Genomic DNA, 19,563 nt, shown 5'->3' with positions numbered 1-19,563 from the left:
GCCCAAGGCAGAGATGTAGGGTCCGAGAGTTGCAATTGATTGTTGACAGATGGCCCTGTTTTTCACCTTTTTCCCATGGGCTCAGGGTCTTCCCCGGCAGCAGCCTTCTCCTCTTTAAGGGGTACAGTACCAGTCTGTTGCTTTTTGACGTTGCCAGGTGAGGTTATTGGGTTATCCGGTTCCCTAGGTGCCTCATCTGTTCTTTTTTAATCCTTGTGTACGGCTAAGGCTGCTCGTGTGTGACTGTTGAACAGTGAGTAAAGGCTTGAGTCATGCGTAATACGGCGGCCTTCCAGTTGAAATCCTCCATGTCCTGGTCTAATTGAGGTGGTGAAGAGGACTCTACTTCTCCAGCAACTGGGGACTTTAGTTGGTTGTTCCTATCGCTGCTTGTGGCCGGTGGTTCCGGGGGCAATGGCGTAGCCCTCCTCGAACCCCCTTGCCCCTGGGTTTACCACCTCCTTGACGGTGTTGGGGGGGGGGGGGGGGTTGTAGCACCCTCTCTTTTGCTTGGAGAGAAAGGCTTTGAATTGGTGATTTCTTAAAAGTCCACCACCAGCAGGGCGTGACTAGCGGCCGACGGGAATGGTCGCTCTGAGGCGGCTCTGCTGCCCTGGCCGAAATGTCCGCACATTTCTCTGCTTTTTGCAATGTAGATTTTCCAATCACATCAGGAATCTCTTTTACTCAATACAGCACAAAGGCACCGCTCGAGAATGTATCCTGCCTGTATTAAAGCCGGTGAGAGCTGCTGACTTGAGACGCTCCGCGAACATCAAATGTCGGCCTGAAAAGGAGAAGAGACAACTACAGACGGAACCTACGGAACATAGACGCACTGCCCTTGGTTACAGGATCAGCGTCACCTGGGGATGCTATACCCTCTGTGGACAGCGGCGTGAGGACGACGCGTCTGTGGCCCGCAGGAAGCTGAGATCTGACCGGGTGGGCAGGCAAATTGAGGCCCCCGGCTTTGGGGCCTACCCATGAGGCAGCTGAGACACATTGTGTGCTGCTGCATCTCCCGGGAGCCATCAAGGGAGTGAAGGGGAGAGGGTGCCAATTGGGAGCTGCGGAGGGAGGTTACGCAACAGAGATACCCTCGCCGTCCGTGGGGTGCTGGGTGCGGGCCAATCGGCTGGTGTCAAATTGAGGCCCCGGCTGGGAGGCCTACCCCTGGAGACGCTGAGAAGCGGCTGCTCCTCCCAGTTTTTAGACCCGCAATAGGGAACAACAGGGGCACCTCTCCACCGCAACAGTAACTGCTGACACTAGACCCATGTTACCCTCTGACTTCCTCATGAGCCCCTGAGCATGACACTGGTGACGGTGGAGCTGGGATGGGCCCAGGCGGCCCTGCAAAATCGAGGCCCAGGCTGGGTGGCCTATTGAGAGCACAACAAACTCGGATCACGCGTAGGGGACCCTAGGCTGCCTCAGTGACTGCAAGAGATGTTAGATCCTTGACCTCCATTCACGGACACAACGGTGGGTGCTGCTTGACGGCCCGGCCCACCCACCATCCTCTGGCCTCCTTAAAAACCCCTCTGTGAGATACTGCTGTGGAAGGAACAGCAATGACCCAGGGCCTGACCTGCTCCTTAGGGGTCCAGGAAGTAGCGGAGAAGAGGATCCCACCCAGAGATACCGAATTGCTAAGCGTCCGAAGTATTGCTCCCTGCAGTGAAGGCCTTAGATATTGCTGAGTCGTAGACTGCGCACAACTTGGCCCAATAGTGAAACTGACTCAACCTGCGGTTCGGAGATGACCCAATTCCCTCTTTACCTAGCAGAACCACCTGTAACACCGACAAGCCGGCGGAGGGCAGCCCTTTCTTCTGCGCAGGTGTGTTTCTCCAAATAGCTGCACTTCCTGGTCTCCTACGCATCATAAATGGCCAACAACAAAGGGCTCAAATCCCAAGCCCAAAAACAACTGGCAAAGTTTGCCTGGACCAAGCAAGGAGAGGACACCGACATAAAGCAAGGAGATGATCCCAAAACCTCACAACCTCGTCCTCCATCTAAAAGCCTCACCCTTGAAGACGTCATGGAGGCCATAGCAGGTGTATGGACATCTTTGGAGATGCTTATCGACTCAATAAATGTTGAGGCAACCCTCCGGCGGGCGGACCCTAAGAAAATGGACTCCAGGGTCAAGGACATGGAAATCACTACATCGGCCCTCGTATCCGACACTTCTACTCTGCAGCAACAGGTTGCTCAGCTTCAAAAAAGGATGGAAGAGCTCCCAGATGACAATGAAGGGAGGGCTAGACGGAATAACATCGGTATCCTTGGGGTGCCTGAACGAATGGAGGGACCGGCCATGGACCTCTTTGTGAAAGACCTGGTGCTCAATAAACTCCAACCTAAACATCTCTCCAGCTATTTTTCCATCGAACGGGCCCCATAGGGTTCCCAGGGGGTGTCCAAAGCCTGGGGCTCCTCCCAGGCCTATAATTGCAAGAGTCTAACTTTCGCAACAGGGACGTAATTTTACAGACAGCACGGGCATGACCTTCGCTGAAAATCGACAATGCAAACGTTACCTTTTCCCCGGATTTCACTGTTATTCAGGAACAAAGACACAGCTTCACAGCGGTTAAAAAAGCCCTACGTGACAAAGACATTAAATACTCCATGCTGTTCCGGGCTAAACTTAGGGTAGAATCCGAGGGTAAGACATTGTTTTTTCTGTCCCTGGAGGAGGCTTGGGAGTGGTTGGAGAGATGGCGTCGAGTAGGGAAACTGTATGATGGCCGCACTAATAGGGGCCCCAACAATAGCCAATGTGCCGACACGCATCAAGAGAGCATCACCCAGAAGGAAATTCAGATGGGACACACACTCAGGCTGCCAGATCTTGTTTGCTCTTACCAACATTTCTTGGTCATGCATGTATTTTCCAGCTCTGAGATTTGCGACCTACGTGAGAAAACTCTTTGGGTGACTGTTGACACTATGTCTGAGGCAGAACTGACAATACCGAGCTTACGCCTCCAAATCTAAACTGTAACACGAAACATACATGAGGATTGGACTAGAATTGACTTCTCTTAAGTTTACTATGAATATATCACGTTGACATGGCGAGGGGTGCAATTGGTTAGCCAGGCACCTCACACACTCTGCCTTGTTTGGGAGTGGACAGTTCAAATGCCACTGGCACGGGGGTAGGGAGGGGGGTTCAGAGGGGGGAGAGGGAGGGTAGTTGGGGTTTTCAATGTTCTAGTTTTCTTTGCACAGAGCATACGAGTGAACCTACCTTCGCCAGACCAAAATGCTAGAGTACTGCTGTCACCTATACACTTAGGGGGGCGGGACTGGGGGGATACGCCAACGCGGTTATCAAGTACCGCTCTTCGAACTGTGGTTCGACATGCATACCACCAACAGTCGTACTGCGTTCCCCTTTAGCTCTTCTCAATTACCCGACATGGAGACACAAGGGATGAGAGGCTATCAATACTCACGTTGAATGTTAATGGCCTAGGCAGTAAAATAAAAAGGGGAGTGGTCCTGCAGTACCTCAAGAGTCAATCACCAGATTTGATACTATTGCAAGAAACTCAACTGGTGGGTAATAGTTGTAAGGCTCTCGCCAGGTGGGGATACAAGCTTGTGGTCCATGCAGGGTTTACGTCTGGGTCCCAAGGCACGGGTATTCTCATTCATAAAAAGCTAGCCCTTACTCCTACCCGTATATGGGCCGACCCACAGGGCAGATTTGCTGTATTGGAGGCGCTCTGGGAGGGTAAGCCATTGAATGTAATATCAGTCTATCTTCCACCTGTGTTGGGAAAGACAGCATTACAAGACATGGGCAAGATGCGAATAGATCTCCCCCCTGGTACTCTTATATTAGATGGGGATTTTAAAAAGATAATGAACGAAACGCTTGACAGACACCCCCAGAAATTGTGTCCCCGACATAGCACATACATGGCTTACTTCACCCAAGCAATGGGACTTGCTGACATTTGGCGTACACTGAATCCCACTATAGTTCACTACAAACACTATTCCAATGCACATAAAAGTATGTCCCGCATTGACTATTTTCTTACGTCCCTTGCAGACATAGGTCACTGCCAACATCCCCAGGGGCTCCCAGGAGGTATCTCCAACCACTCCCCCCTCAGGGTTGAACGTACTTTTCACCAGCACTATACCCGAGGCCCCATAATCATTAACCCATAGCTCCTTACAATCCCAGATATTAAAGATGACCTTGCTGAGCACACAGACCATTATTACACAGAAAATATCGGCCCAGTCAATTTGGCAAACACTATATGGGAGGCCTGTGAGGCAGTAATTAAGGGGCATGCCCTAACATTGAAGATGGGGTATATCCGAAACCAAAACGCACAGTTGGCTCACCTTGAATGTGACTTGCTCCTCTTAGAGACTGACATAATACCTCTCCCACTGAAGCCACAGCCCACAAACTCCGGAATAAACCACTAGAATACAAAACCCTAGTGTGAGAAGTTGGCCCGATATGCAGTGCTCACTATGCATCGGTCCAAACCACCCTTATGGTGATTGGTTGTAAGTCAACCTTAGACCAGCTATCCTATTAGCGTGGATACAAGCAGTCTTCGGGCTAAACTCTAGAGGGCGTGTTAAGCCAGCTGTTATACCATCGCATACCCCTTGAACACCAAGTGAAAGGACACCACACAAGTGTTATGAAAATAAACAGTGTATTTATTAGAATCCCAACAGCCCTGTACTCTTTATGAGGACAGGGTACTAAGCACACAACAAAACTCTTAGGAAAATACTTCAAGTGCACAATCTATACAAGTGCCCGAGGGCAAGGAAAGTTTAGTGGTCTCGGGCGGACCCGATAAGGCAAGTCGGAAGCGATAGAAACTCGGGACCCTTCAATAAGGAGGCTATGCGGGCACCGAAATGCCGAAGTTACCTAGCCCAAAGGCTGCGGTTGCACAGGTCTTTACAGACGTCGGGGGTTCTCGCTGACGAGCCAGGAGCCGGAAGGAAGGAGTTGCTGGCCGGCGACCAGTGGAGGTTGTTCGTAGAGATCCAAGCCTGGATCAGAGATGGATGACACCTGAAAGCAGAGGGGACCAAGTTCGTACTACTAGCCAGTAGTCAGAGGGTACCAGGAGGGTACCGGATGATCGTCACCTCGACTGGGTGAGTGGGCGACGCTAGGCTCTGCAGTCTCACGGACCAGGAGGCGTTGTCGGCGACCAGGATGGAGGTGCGAGCTGTCCCACGAAGGTTGATGCTGTCGGCGTCGCTGGGCCCAGGATTGGGGCAACAAGCCTTGGCAAATTCAGGGCCACGTGGTGGACCTAAAATGGCGTCTTGAGTGGTCCGGGGTGCTCCTCTCGCAGAAGGGAGCAAAAGTCGGTCTGGAGCAACCAGACCAACAGCGTTGGTTGTCGGGCGTCGTCAAGGAAGGCCACAAGCCAGCGGCTAGTAACCAGACAACGTGCTGAACAGCAAAGAGCAGAAGGGCCCCACGCAGATCGTGGAGATGCTGGGAGGCTGCACTTCGGTGCTGGAGGTGCTCAGGGTCGGGGCTTCTCGGACCCCAGAGCACTCACCAGAGGATCCCTCGGTGGTCGTGCTGGTTTAAGAAATCGTGCAGGTTTTGAAGATGGCCGGTCCCTCGAGGTCTCGTCGCACCCACAGATCTCAGCTGAGCTGACGATGTGGGTAGAGGTCAGAGGTGCCAGGGAAGTCGGTTCTCGTCGAGCTGGGCAGTCGGATTCCTGAGGAAGGACTTGCAGCAAACCGTAGAGTTCTTAGATGGTGCCTGCGGATGCAGGGTGACTACTCCTTAGCCACAAGGGAGAAATCTTGAGAAGAAGTCGAGAGTTCCTTTCGTAGAAAGTATTCTTGATTCAAAGATGATCTAATTTGGAAGGGTCCCCGCTCCTGCCTTTATCCTAAAGAAAGGGGTGGGTACGTGACTAGGTCCTGCCCTAGGGGTGGGACCAGGAAGGGGGGTAGTTACACCCCTCTCCCATGCCGGGCTTTCCCCAGGTCAGGGGCTGGTGTGCCCCTGGAACTGGTTCTAGCCGGCAGATGCGTAGTGAGCACCGGGGTCCCACTCCGCAGTCACCTTCCTGTAAAGCCCTGCCTACCCAGGATACACAAAACCCTGTCTGGGATGGTGCGAGCACCGCCCCGGACAGGAAACCCTTTGTCTAAGCTCTCCTCGCTGGAAGGACTCCCAGCAGCAGGAGGTCAGACTCGTGTCTGTGGTGGCAGCATCCATTTTGTGGAGCTGAGGCTTCAGTTAACTTTAATCGGGGTTCTCAGTTACGTACATGTCGTGTCCCTCTAGAAGGGTGGAATGCTAACCCCGTCGCCAGCATTGGTGAGGGGTCAGTATCCCGATTCGTATGACACCTTACTCGACATGTCTTGATAACGCGATACCGAAGTTACCAATATGGTACGCGTTATCATGGAACAGCCATTGGGTCTTGGTTCCGCAAGCTGCAACCGGGCTCGGCTCGTGCCAGAGCCCAATTCACACGATTCCACGCACTCTGCCTTCAGGATTGTCAAGGCCTGCCATAGGAGTGGCTGATAGGAATTCGGGTGTCCATTTGAGGGTTAGATATAGGTATACTAGATCTAAAGCAAAGGGCGAGTACGCTCCGTTGCCCCAGCTGTCGCGCAGCCAGTTGTGTCGGATTTAGATGGCCATCCAGGGGTGGCATAATATATGCTTCAGCCCCTGGTAGGCCCTGGGTACACCGATGCCCTGAGTTACAGGGTCTGACAAGGTGGCCCAGTTCCAATTGGGTAATGCACCTAAGGTACACATCAATTTAGTGAGAGAACAGCTAGGCTGTGGGTCTGATTGGCAGGCCCAAAGCCCGAGAAAGTCGTAAACCAGTGAAACAAAAGCAAAAAATCTGGGTGATCATAGGATTGCAGACCCTACTCTCCTACACCTAGCACATGAAAAAACCCAGGCGCGACATCTTCATACATGCCATAGAGTGTATGAACTTGGAGAAAGAGCCGGCAAAATGCAACAGTGGCTAGAACAGCGGGATCAAGAGGCTCGATGGGTCCCTGAAATCTTACTTGAGGATGGGAGATGGGTAACGGACCCCCTGGAAGTAGCGGAAATATTTGCGGACCACCTGGAGGCAATATACACCTCCAAGACCTCCACCTCCTCCGATGAACCCACCTACACTCTCGGACAGTGACAGGGACACTCTAGACGCAGACATAACAGAAAAGATCTGTAAAGCTATCTTTGCCATTAATTCGGCATAGGGGCCTAACAGGATTTCGATTCCGATTTAATTATTCAAGTGGATGGCCATTAAAGTGGCTCCACATCTAAAAAACAGGTATGACGAGAGTCATGAACAGGGTATCCTTCCCTTGAATCAAAGGCTAGCTTCTATAGTTGTCATACGCAAACCGGGAAAATCAGCGACTAACTGTGGCTCCTACAGGCCCATCTCTTCAATTAGCTCAGAAGACAAGGTATTACCTAAACTTCTCGCGTCTCGTCTGATCGCAGTCCTCCCGTCTCTGGCCCATGAAAACCAATCAGGGTTTATACCGGGTCGAAACACCGCTTTAAACATTCGTCATGTCCATAGTGTCCTAGGCAGACAGCCGCTTTTGCAGGAAGACGCAGCTATACTGTCATTTGATGCCATCATGGCGTTTGATTCGATAGAATGGCCTTACCTCTTCGAGGTATTGTTGACGTTTGGTTTTGGTCCACGGTTTCGACAATGGGTGACACTAAGCTGCTAGGTCAAGTCAGAGTAAACAATCACACGTCACGTACATTTGCTTTACAGAGTGGGACCAGACAGGGTTGTCCCGTCCCCCCTACTGTTTGTGTTGACTCTCGAGCCGCTAACACACTGGATACGACTGGATGTTTCGATAAGAGGGCTGCGATGGAGCGAAGACACAGAAGACAAAATATGGCTATACGCTGATGATATCCTAATATACTTGGCATCCCCTCGTGCCTCTATTAACAGCTTGCTTAACGTCATCACTAACTTTGGTAAGTATGCAGGTAACACCATCAATTGGTCCAAATCTGTACTATACGTTTTACACAGCCCTCCTCTTCGGTTCCCTTGCGGTTACATAATTGAATTGGCTACTCAAGGGTTTAAGTACCTGGGCATTTTTATCACGCCTGACCCCAAAACATTTTATGATCAAAATCTCCTGGGCCCCCTCAAGCGGCTACAAGAAGACGTTAAACACTGGAGGTCACTGCCCCTGTCCCTCCTAGGAAGGGCAGCCATATTTAAAATGCTTGCACTCCCTAGATTTTTATGTTTATTTCAAAACTGCCCATTCCCGCTTACTGACAATTACTTTACCACCATTGAAGGGGAACTCTGTACCTTATTATGGGATGGGAAGGCACCTTGCATCGCCGCCCAGAGGCTAATTAAAGGGTGGTATGATGGGGGATTGCCCTTCCGGATTTACGCTTATATTACTGGGCCTCACAACTGGTGGCCATCAACCACTGGATCTATGGCTCCCCGTCGAACCCGTCTCTCCACCTAGAACAATACCAAACAGGGGGAGGGGTATTTAGGTGCTCTCTACAGCAAGGTCCAAAGGGGCCGGTACCTGGGGCCTATGTCACAAACTGTGGCCATTTGGCATAAGGCCACTAAGCGCCTAGGATGGGCAGATAAACTCACAAAAGCCACACCGTTGTGGTCCTCTCAGTGACTAGGATCGCTCTGCTACCACACAGGGATTGATAAATGGGACACCATTGGCATAACCAACATAAGGGACCTGGTCAGCAAGAGAAAGCTTCTAACATTTAAGGAACTGCAAACCAAATATGCTCTCGCACCAGGAGAGGTTTTTCGATATTTGCAGATCAGACACGCTCTTCTCACAAACATTCCAGACTCCTTCCAGACTCTCGAGATGGCAGGCAAACAGACAGAGCCAATAGGTGACGAAGATTGGCAAAGAACATTAATGTTCCCCAGGGAAACGGCAGTAAACCACCGCTTTCGCCTTATACAACAAAAAATACTCCACAGGTCCTATCTCTCCGGGGTACTCCTGGCCAAAATAGGTAGCCGTGCAGATGCGTTGTGCCTTAGATGCTGCGGCCAAGACAGTACATTTTATCGTATTCTGTGGGACTGTCCCAATATACGTCCTCTGTGGAGCAGTGCAACCAGAAAAATGAGATACACACTGGGTAAACACCTATAATTATCGTCGCGCATGGGGATTCTGAATATATGGGAGGCCACCAACCTGACAGACATAGGGCAACAATGGGTGGCACTGGGGTACTTACTGGTGAAACGGCCTATAGCAATGCACTGGGGATCCAACAAACAGCCATTGACGTTTGGATGGGTGGCAAACAGCGGGACAGCTCTAAGAAGTGGGACAAGAAATGGGGAGGATAGGGGGAGGTTTATACTTCTCCGACAGAGGATATGGCGATGAGGAGAAATCGAAATATTGACCTTCCAAACCATTAAATATATGTAGTCTGTGAATATTCATGTACTATAGTGCACGACAATTGGAATGTGATATGGTATTGCAATGATGACTCGCTGCTTTTAAATTGAATACAATTGTTAAAACATAAAAAAGTGCCATAATCTCTAGGAGAGTACTTAGTTTACCAATTATTGGTGAGCAGTCGCAGCCTTGTCGCGGAGGGTCAGCATCTCTTAAGCCAGTCTAATCAGATTGTTTAGATTTGTAATTTTGTCATCTATATTAGCAACATACACCGCCAGTGTGTTTAGTAGGGTGATTTGTTGTCCATTTTATTAGCTTGGTATGTCATGGCATCAGCTGACCTTTGTAGAATGTCCAGAGCTATGGCCCATGACGATTCTTGCCTCCATTTGGAACCGGTGAGGGCATGGGGTGGTTGGGTGAGTCTTCCCCATATGATGACAGCATGTTTTCCCATTCTTTTGATTGAATAAAGGAGAGGTCTCTCTCTAAGACGCAGGCATCCTCCACGTATGGGATATGCATGTTCCAACACTGCCCCTGTGGTGAGCACTGGGCGAGCTCACTCCCACCGTCCCCGTGTTTGGTATGTTGGTGGAAATTTCCGCGCTTCCTACTGTTATAGCGCTAAAACGGCCCTGTATGGCGAGCTTTAATGGAGAATTGATAAGCTTGGACACAAGGTCTGAGCTTACAGAGGGAATGACTGCAAGAGTGGCTGCGAAGTTGTTCGTTGTCTCTGGGGAATTTGGTGTGATCTTGGTTTTAGTTCGCCCTTCTTCAGCCGGGGCGACTGGTAGGACCCCAGGACTGCCCAACGTAGTTGTATTAGGGTCTCCTCCCCCACGAGGGGCGTATCTGGCTCCTCGAAATTACTGGTATCTGTGGCTATGTGATTTGCCAAATTGACAAGCTTGAACTTAGCGTCAGGGCTACCCTTGCAGATGGCCACAATGGGGCTCAAAGGAACAGGTAAGCCCTTGATTCTCATATTGCTAGAGAAGACGTCTGACTCTGTGTCTTTCAGAAAGGCAAATTTGGATGTTATTTTTGGTTGTATGCCAGATGTCTTCTAGCCAACGGGTCCAGATTCCAGTGAGAGTGGATGGAGGGTGTTAGCTGTAGTGCTTTCTGATAAGTTTAGCAGCAGGTCAAGTATCCGATCTGTGTCTACAGTCAGTGTCCTGTGCACAGCTCTCTGCTTCTTTTTCCTTTGTGGGGCTGTACCCCTCTGCTTCCCTGATTGCATGCTTCACTGTATCCAGGTGACCAGGTAAATTACAAAAAGCTTCGCACATGTCTGTGTAGGCAGCGTAAGCAGCACAAGTGGGGCAAACAGGCTGGGAGGCAGGAGGAAGGATGATGAGAGCTGGGCTCGCTACTGAGCTGCAAGTCGCACCCAGCCTAGCTGGGCCGCTCCGCAGACTCACTGGGCACGCACTTCGCAGTCACCCCTAACGGTGACCACGCTCTCTTCCTTTCCCATAATACTCCTGCGTCTGCTGACTGCTCCCTGTTAGATGCCTGCTCGCTGTTGGTTGCTGCTGCTGGTTACTGCTCACATTTCTGCTCTCAGATCTGCTCTCAGATCGTTTTCGCGCCACTCACCACTCCCACTGCTGCTTCCTCTCTGGTCGTGAGGGGCCTCGAGACCTCGCTCCGTGTTTCTGTATCTACTGCCCCACTGGTACTCGTCCGCGCCAGCCACAAACTGCCGTGGTCCCGTGTCCTTGTGCGGGGCTAGGCACGGGGCGAGGGGCAAGGCAGCAAGGCGGTAAGGCAGCAGCTGGCGGTGACTCAGGTTCACTCGGATCCAGAGAAAAGGTGTAAAAATCGATGAAGTAACCAGACGCTGTTCAATCTATCTTTGGTAGATCAGCAGGTTTTGTAGAACTGGCTGTTGGGTAATTTCGAGACATATTCACATAGACGTCTGTATTATACCAAATTGAGATCTGTGTTTCATTTGTATTTTGTAGCGGTTCAATTTCAACAGGTACGAGTTCCATTGCATTGTTGGTAACTCCTGTACTTCGTAGAGTAGACTGTTCAAATGTTATTAATCTTTCTGTTTGAACTTCCTGAATGCTACCGCGAGGAGAGCGGCGGCTACCCAGGAGCCCACGCGGCCTGCTCTTCAGTATAGGCCACATGGTGTGGTTTGATAAGATCAATGGAGACAAATCTTTTCTTTCTTGCCGGCAAGAGGCGGAAGAAATACTGTTCTTGTTCCTTCAACAACCATGACAGGTACAGGCGCTCTGTAAGATGGCCCAAATTCTTTTTTGTCCATGATCTTTTCTCTGACCAGGTCCCCGATCTTTGCGACCCAGGCAGGTCTTGCCGGAACAGCTTTCACTTTCCTAGTGCGGTGTGTTTTACTTGGACCTTGCTTTTTAATGCCCGGAATTCATTGACTTCCTGTAAAACAGTCAAATGATTATTGATGTCAAATGCTTTTCCATCCGCCTCTGTGCTGCCATAATCGAGGTCCGGTACCCACATTCTAGTCCCAAACAGGACCTCATATGAAGAACGACCTCATATGGAGGACGGCCTCCTAGGGAACTTGCTGGCATGTTATTAAGTGCCCTCTGGATGTCATATAGGTGATAGACTCAACTGCCACCCAAACCTAATACCCTTGATTTAAGTTCCGGTTTTTCCTCTCCACAACTGAATTGCCCCTCAGGAATGATACGGAGAGGAGTACCGCAATGCAACACTCAAACTTCCCATGGCTTCTTTCTGAGCCCGAGAGCAAAATGCAGTGTCAGGGTCCTAATATAATGTGCCTTTGAAGACTTGCAAATCCTTTACAACAGTTCTAGTGTGAGCCGAGCGCTGGGGCCAAACCCACAGGAATCTAGAGCATGAATCCACTGCCACCAAGATGTACTTGTAAGCCCCATCAGATTGTAAGGGGCCACAGTGGTCCAAATAGACACATGCAAGAGGTCTGTGGTGTCTGTGGCGGACGTGCATCAGAGGAACACGTAATCTGCTGACAGATGTCGCAATTAAGGACAAAGCCTTTAGTCTGCTTGGTAGGACCTGGCCACCAATAACGTTGTTTCAGTAATTAAACAATTAAACTGTTGCAGTAATATCTGCATGTGCAGAACCTAGACCCTCGTGTTCAGCTAGTATTAAACCAAATCTGCGATCCATGTTTGGTATTACTTTATCCCCCACTCCTGGAATTTGAGCATACAATATGTTTTGCGCATCTAACTTATAGGAGTGCTAGAGTGGAAAATCTTTTGGCATGGCTGAGTTGTTATTAAACATAGCTTTGACAGCTACCATTATCTGTCCGTCTATCCACGTGTTAGAACAAATGATTGCAGCAATGGCAGCAGTTCTCACTGTTGCCTTGGCGGCTTCATCAGCCAATGAATTCCCTTCAATGTACACGTCAACACGTTGATGACTCAGTGAATGAATCACGTGAGCCTGTGGTAAGCCTTTTTTCAGCTCTGCCACTTGTTCCCAAAGCATCTTATGCTTTATCGCGCAACCTTTGGAATCTCTAAACCCATTCTGGCCCCAACAGTGAAGATATTCATTGTATGACTGGACACAGTAAAATTAATTGCAAACAGTAAGTGTTGGGAATTCTCGACCTGTATTTTTTAGTGCCACTATCAGGGTTTTTAGTTCTGCCAGCTGTGCCGTGCAATCTCCTAGAGACTGCGTTTGCATATTGCTAGGACAGAACTTGCCGTCCCGCATGCATCCCTTTACATTGCACATGCGGCGCTGTATTGCTGTTTACTTCCTATGGCAGGCTGAGCAGATCTGTCAGAGTAAATTATGTATTCATACTGATCTAGAGGCATTTTTTCATTCGGGAGATTATATTCTTGCTTGTACAGCAGGAAAGCTTGTGTTTTTTATGTAGAATCAAATTTGTAGACTACATCTGTTGCTGTGAGAGAATTAAGCCCATTGTATCGATTGTGGATGTAATGCTTTTGCCTTTGGAACGCTTGCCTTTGTAATAGTCTTTATGGTTGGTACTGGAGTTATGACAATTATTTGTTTCCCCTGAGCTAGTGCTCTTTCTCTCATTACAGCAGTCTGTACCGCTATCAGAATTTTTTCTGTAGATGCAAAATGCTTTCAGCATTTGTGTACAAATGTGATTTGTATGCAATGGGTACAGTTTCACCTTAATTGAAGGTGAGGCACATGTATCCGGATTGACCCGCGATTACATGGCTCACCAAACTTGTGGTGTTTACACGTGTGTGTAAATATTTGGAAGTTATCATATAAGCTTGTAAAAAACTTAGAACTTCTGTGTGTGCCTATCCTCAATGTTGAACTGAAAAATCAGGTCTAATTAAGTCGTAGGAAGGTTTTACTTTTTCGGGGGGCAGAGATAGCTCCTGACGTTAATGGACGCTTGATCCTGGAGCTCCGTAGCGCTGACAACCAATCCGTAAATAATCCGGCAGCATTTGCAACCTTAATGCTCACCTGCACGACGGCCAGGCCAGCGGAGGTAGAGCGGACACTGCTGCTGTGCTCCATGCTGCAATCCGAGCATCACACCCGTAGATATCGGGTGCGGCTACCGGGCGGTTGGTAGGCCGCTCATTCCCACGCTCGAGTGTGGACAGAGGCTGAGCGACGTCGCTCTACATGCGGCGGACACCCACATCAAGGGGCGAGCAACCCTAAAAGTGCCACTACTTTCCTGGTGACACAGGAAACACCCAGACCCTGGTGCTGGGGGTTCGGGGTCACTGACAGGCAGCGGACCTCAGCGGAACTGAGAGTTTTGGCAGCAGAGAGGAGCGTGCAGACCCCCACAGGAGTTAGACCGCGGACTCCCCTGGAACTCGTTGAAATGGTGCTCTGGAGCGCGTTCATCCTGCAGGGAGCCAGTGACAAAGCATGGGACGTACCCGGCGATCACCCCAGGCGGACCCAATGTGGTAGTGGCGCGAAGAAGTGAGTGAAGGGCGCGGTGGCGGCCAGCGGTAGGGGAGGATAAACTCTGGTGCCCAGGGAGCCTGCCACGAGTCTGACAACTGATCCTGCTGACACAGGAACGGGGATTACAGAGTACTGAGCACCCTAATGGAGTGAGGAAACAGCTAAAATTAATGTATATGGCCCCAACTACGATAACCCAGAGTTCTTCGGGTCCCTGGCCAAAATTACTAAGCCCAATTGGAACGCTCTCGTCTTGTAGGGGGGTGACCTGAATTTGGTTCGTAACCCAGATTTGGATCGATCTGCGGGCCCAAGTAGAAAACCGACAGCTGCCCCAAGAAAACTGGACAGTGTAATGATTAATATGGATTTATGTGATGTATGGAGGGCACGTAATAGCGACAAAGGTGGTTATACGCACTACTCAGCGTATCATAACATCCATACTCGTATAAATCATTGGCTGGTCTCTGCCTCTCTGCTTGAGCAGGTCAGGCACTGGGTGGCACTGCCGCGCACGCTCCCAGATCATTCCCCGTTGTTGGTTCTTGATACGCCAAAAAGGACCTTGCCTCCGTTCACGTGGCAGTTCCCCCCCTTATTCTTTATTAGACCCATTGTTCAGGGAGGAAATGGCTGATGCCATCAAGACGTTCTTTGCTACAAATATTGGCTCTGTCGATGACTTCCAGACGATTTGGGAGACATTCAAGGTATATATTAGAGGCATTGCGATGGCTAAACACTCGGGCGTCCTAAAAGACATATGGAAGAGATTATCGGACCTAGAACAAAAGTTGAAGGACCTGGATCAGCAGCAAGTGGCTGGGGGTGTGTAACACTAAAAAATGAGATCAAGAGACTCCTCGAGGAGTTTCACGATGCCACGAACAGCGAAGTGAAACACATGGGCAAATACGCAACGCCCTGGACCTATGGTGAAGGGGACAGATCGGGTTCGGTGCTGGCTCGGATGATGAAGGCGAGGCATAATAAGACACAGGTCCCGGAGATTAGGTCTTCAGATGGGTAATTATTGATGGAGGAGGGAATTGCAGAGCGTTTTAAACAATGCTACTCGGACTTGTATAAATCCCGCTCTGAGAGCATGGATGAGCAAATATTGGAGTACCTAGAGTACATTAAGTTGCCGTTCCTTTGGGGGCGTGGCTAAGCGGGCTTCGATGGCGGACATGTCCTGCTGAGGCTCAGGGATCGGGCGCACTTATTGCCCACTATCAGGCGTCGCCAAGGCCAGCAAGGACACCGGTCAGGTGTCGGAAAGTACACTTAGCAAGGGGCTGCCAGAAATCTGCGCCGGGACGCGCTCACAACGCCTGAAACTGAGGACGAGTGGCAATCCAGCCTGCAGGCTCCCAGTGGTGAAATGGTGCCCATATAGACAGTCGGCTGCGTCCTCGGAGAGCCCGGACTGGGGCCCCAGGTCACACATCAGAAACAGCTTCCAGTCACACAAGCAAGGACACCGCAGGCGAGGGGGTACTTTGACACTGCTGCAGCCTACCGGAATCCCTGTGGAGAGCTGGTGGAGGCGGGTGGCGGCAATGACGATCGGTGTCGGCCGCCATTTTGGACATCGCGGATCTTCACACCACAGGGTACCTGCAAAGCACACATAGGCGACAATGTATCTCACATAGATGCATCATGCGTCTGGGGATCACTGACCTACCCGCCCAGTCAGCGTGCGAAAACAATCATACATGGCCATGACAACACAGAGTACAGATATTAGCATCCTCACACTTAACGCTAGAGGCCTGCACTTGCCGAGCAAACGCTATGCGGTGTACTCATATACAAAACGCCAGAATGCTCGCATCGTATTTCTGCAGGAGACGCACTTCAGTCCGGGGGAGATAGGCAAACTACAGGCCAAATGGCACGGAACAATATGTGCCACGTCATACTCTGGATTTGCCCGTGGGGCACTGATTTGGGTTCGTCCAGGGACCCCATTCCAAGACAGGTGATGGACAAGGAGGGTAGATATGCCTTGTTAGAGGGACTCCTAGACGGGCAGGCAGTCTTACTGGGAAGCATATATGCCCCGAATGTTGAGCAGGACACATTCTGGGCCCGCCTTACAAAAGTCCTTGCCCAATTAACCCCTATACCCCTATACCATGGCTACTGGGGGGAGACTACAACTGTATACTAGATCCCAACTTGGACCGATCCTACCCCTAGCCCCCCCCCCCCCCCCCTCGGGCACTCGTCCACACTTAGGCAAACTGAACGGTTTAAGACATGGGTCACACGATGGGCACTCACAGACGCATGGAGAATGCATCACCCACAGGAACGACTGTACTCGTTTCACTCTATCCCACACAACCTGCGGGTCCGTTTAGATAGATTCTTATGCTCGACTGCGCTACTCCCTAAAATACACCACTCGGACCACATGGGTAGGATTGTCTCTAACCATGATGCCCATGTCCTGAGACTTAACTGGAGACCCCCACACTCTCCCGTCCCCCCATGGCGACTACCATGGGACTGTTTGATGGATCACACCTTCACACACGAACAGGGGCTAAGCATCCAAGACTATTTCGCCCACAATGCAGGGAGAGCATCTTCGACGTTAGTAGAGTGGGGCACGTTCAAAGTAGTGGCCCGAGGAGAACATATTAAACAAAGAACCAGGGTAAAACGACCCTAGAATAAGCTCTCACCAGAGCTGGATCACAATTAGCCAAGGCTACTAAACGAGCCGATGTCTCCGAAGAAACGGCGACACTGGTAGCTAACGCCAAGACAGAGTACCAAACTGCCTGTGTGGCTCTCCGGCGACATAACTTTCGAAATTACGCGACCCGGATGCATAAAGAACGAGATAGAGCCGGCACATTGCTGGCATGGTTTGGCAAAAATGACACTGATGCACGGCCCATAACAGCGTTCCATCAATACTAATCTGCAGTTTACCCTAACCTGGCACCGGTTGAGCAGGGCAGGATCGACCACTTTCTAGACCCCCTCACGATCCCCAAAATTACGGAGGCAGACAGGACAACATTAGATGCGAAGATACAATTTACTGACATCATTCAAGCCCTTCACAACCTAGCCCACAACAAGGCTCCAGGATTAGACGGATTCCCCCTAGAATATTATACCACCTTCTCCACCTTACTGGTCCCCCGATTGGTGTTGATGTTCGCGGTTGCATTAGAGATGGGAGAATTACCAAGATCCCTTCGGGAGTCTATAATAGTGACTTACCTGAAACTAAAACCGGCTTCCTCAGCTAATGGCTTCCTATCGCCCCATCACACTGCTGTCTGCCGACTGTAAGATTTTGGGAAAGCAACTAGGGGACAGATACTCGCAAATCATACGCCCATTGGTGCACCCCGACCAGTGCGGCTTCATCCCAAGCAGGAACACATCCCAGAATATACGCCAACATTTTCATGTTCAAGACCAAGTCTGTGACGAATATCCCCAGGCTGCATGCCTTATCCTGGACCTCGAGAAGGCCTTTGATACTCTTATTTGGCAGTTCAACGAGCAGGACTGGGTTCCCCACCCTTATACTGTACACGAAGCTCTTATACACCAAACTCGCCTCACGTGTTCGCATCGAACGGTACATCTCACCAGAGTTTGCGGTGCAGAGGGGTACGAGGCAGGGCTGCCAGCTCTCGCCCCTGCTTTTCGCAATTGCAGTAGAACGCCTAGCTATACGGCTCCGTCAGGAGGGACAGCAATGGGGCATCCCACTCGCGGATGCCGTGCACAGTGAATCAATGTACGCCGACGACCTCCTTTTATATGTTAGGGATATCGCTGCGGATCTCACCTCCATCTGGGCAACACTCACAGAATTCGCGGACATCTCGGGCTGAGAGTGAACTGGGAAAAATCCACGGTTTACCCACTGCATTCAAACCTCTCCCCTCCCCCAGGACGTCTGGCTCGGGAATCAGAAGGTGGCCTGGACTGCAGAGGCTCCCCGATACCTTGGGATACGCCTCTATCACTCTCCAGCCATCATATTTGAGGGCAATCACCGCAGGGCATTGGCCAGTATCATATCAGCGGTTGGATTCTGGAGGAATCTACCATTAGCCCCGATTGACCGGGTGGCACTGGCCAAAATGATAATAGTTCAGAGACTGCATTACCATTTCACCAATCTTCCAGTAATCCCGTCAAGAACCTTTTTTAGAGACCTAGACTCACTCCTTAGTTCACTAATATGGGGGAAAGGCAGACATAGGATAGCATTAGCCAAGTTGAAACTACCCACCACGCAGCGGGGACTAGGTGCCCCATCCTTCGAGTTCTACTTTCTCGCAGAGCAACTTTAGTGGCTATCCTACTGGATGGCAGGCAAACACTTAGGTGAGACACACACCGCAGCTGGTTGGGTGCCCACCCAGGAATTACTCTGCTTTTTAATGCCAAGGACTACACCAAAGAGGACATACCCCTTACAAGTAGCGGTTGCCTGCACATGCATGCAAAGGATACATAGGATGTCACCGAAGAGGCCCCCATACTCACCGATTACCATTGGTCAGTTGGCCCAAACGCGAACACTATTACACACCCACCGCGCTCCGCACATGGACGACATGCGGTATCCCTGAAGCGGAGTCACTGTTCGAGGGTGGACAACTTAGACCGTTCCAACAACTCATGGACTACTATGATCTCCCCCCTGGACAGTTTTTACTTCACCGCCAGTTACTCGAAAGCTACAGACGATACCACGACTTCTCTAGGAGACTCAGCCACACACCCCACAGTCATCCATACAATATTATACATGGGGGGGGGGGCACCTAACCACGTGGCTGTACAAAGAAATACGGGAGCTCACAAACAGACCCCTAGAGGGCCCTACGGAATACCTGGGAGGGAGAACTTGGGTGGCCCCTGCACGCGAAAGAATGGGAGAAGGCACTTAAATTTCCCAAGAAGGTCTCCAGAAACGAACAATTTAAAAATATACAATTCTACATCCTACATAGGGCGTATCTGATACCGGCTCGTCTATCCCGATACTCAATTCCTCTGCCCTAGATGTCACCCGCAGGAAGCGGATTTCTACCATATGTTCTGGAGATGCCCAAC

The 19,563-nt window shown here is 50.5% G+C and overlaps 1 protein-coding gene across 1 annotated transcript in view; it reads right to left on the bottom strand.

Moving 5' to 3' along the window:
• The window catches only part of LOC147679638 (acyl-CoA dehydrogenase family member 11-like), a 415,381-nt gene that overhangs the window by 230,303 nt on the left and 165,515 nt on the right, over positions 1–19,563 (bottom strand). The window lies entirely within an intron of this gene.

Source organism: Lissotriton vulgaris, chromosome 11 (genome assembly GCF_964263255.1).
Source record: "Lissotriton vulgaris chromosome 11, aLisVul1.2, whole genome shotgun sequence".
Lineage (NCBI taxonomy): Eukaryota > Metazoa > Chordata > Amphibia > Caudata > Salamandridae > Lissotriton > Lissotriton vulgaris.
The sequence above is the reverse complement of the archived record's forward strand: the minus strand, read 5'-3'. Positions and strand labels throughout refer to the sequence as shown.